The sequence below is a fragment of the Myotis davidii genome, unplaced genomic scaffold (genome assembly GCF_000327345.1).
Source record: "Myotis davidii unplaced genomic scaffold, ASM32734v1 scaffold88, whole genome shotgun sequence".
In the NCBI taxonomy this organism is placed as follows: domain Eukaryota; kingdom Metazoa; phylum Chordata; class Mammalia; order Chiroptera; family Vespertilionidae; genus Myotis; species Myotis davidii.
In genome coordinates this window covers 3,171,496-3,171,927 of record NW_006300377.1, presented here as the reverse complement: position 1 = coordinate 3,171,927, position 432 = coordinate 3,171,496, and the positions used below count along the sequence as shown (strand labels likewise).

At 70.4% G+C, this 432-nt stretch overlaps 1 protein-coding gene across 5 annotated transcripts in view; it reads right to left on the bottom strand.

Annotated features, from left to right (window-relative positions):
- KIAA0319L (KIAA0319 like) overlaps positions 1 to 426 on the bottom strand; it is a 119,056-nt gene extending 118,630 nt beyond the window's left edge. For 3 of the 5 annotated variants that reach the window (XM_015572836.1, XM_015572837.1, XM_015572838.1), the window contains exon 1: positions 57 to 426. The gene's annotated coding sequence lies outside the window, so the exon portion shown is untranslated. The remainder of the gene's footprint in view (positions 1 to 56) is intronic. The other 2 variants (XM_006777316.2, XM_006777317.2) reach the window with 2 other exon arrangements.
- Positions 427 to 432: the final 6 nt, after the last annotated feature.

The following is a 432-nucleotide window of genomic DNA, read 5'->3' as shown; positions in this document are numbered from 1 at the left end:
GCGCCTCCGCCGCCTCCCGGTCCATGGGGTCGGGACCCCACCTCCGCTCCCCTCACCCGGAGTGGGAGGAAGAGGAAGAAGGTAGCACGGCCTTCCCACCCAGCAGCTCCCTCTCGCCTCAGCCTTGCCGGACAGCGACGGCGGCCGGAAACGCCGCCTCCTCCCACCTCCGGGCGCAACCCGGAAATACACTCTTCATGCTTAGCTAGCCCTCCCGCCCTACCCCCCGCCCCCAAGGAAACTCAACTCCAGCCGCGAGACCGACGGGAGGAGGGGCAGAGCTGGGAGGCAGAACTACCTACGGGCTGAGGAACCAGAGCCTCCGGGCCGTCGCCTCCCGCACTCCAGAGGCGGTCTGCACCTCCGCCTGCCCTGCGCGCGCCCGGGCCCCGGACTCGGGCAATACCCACAAGCAAGATGGCGGCAGCGGCA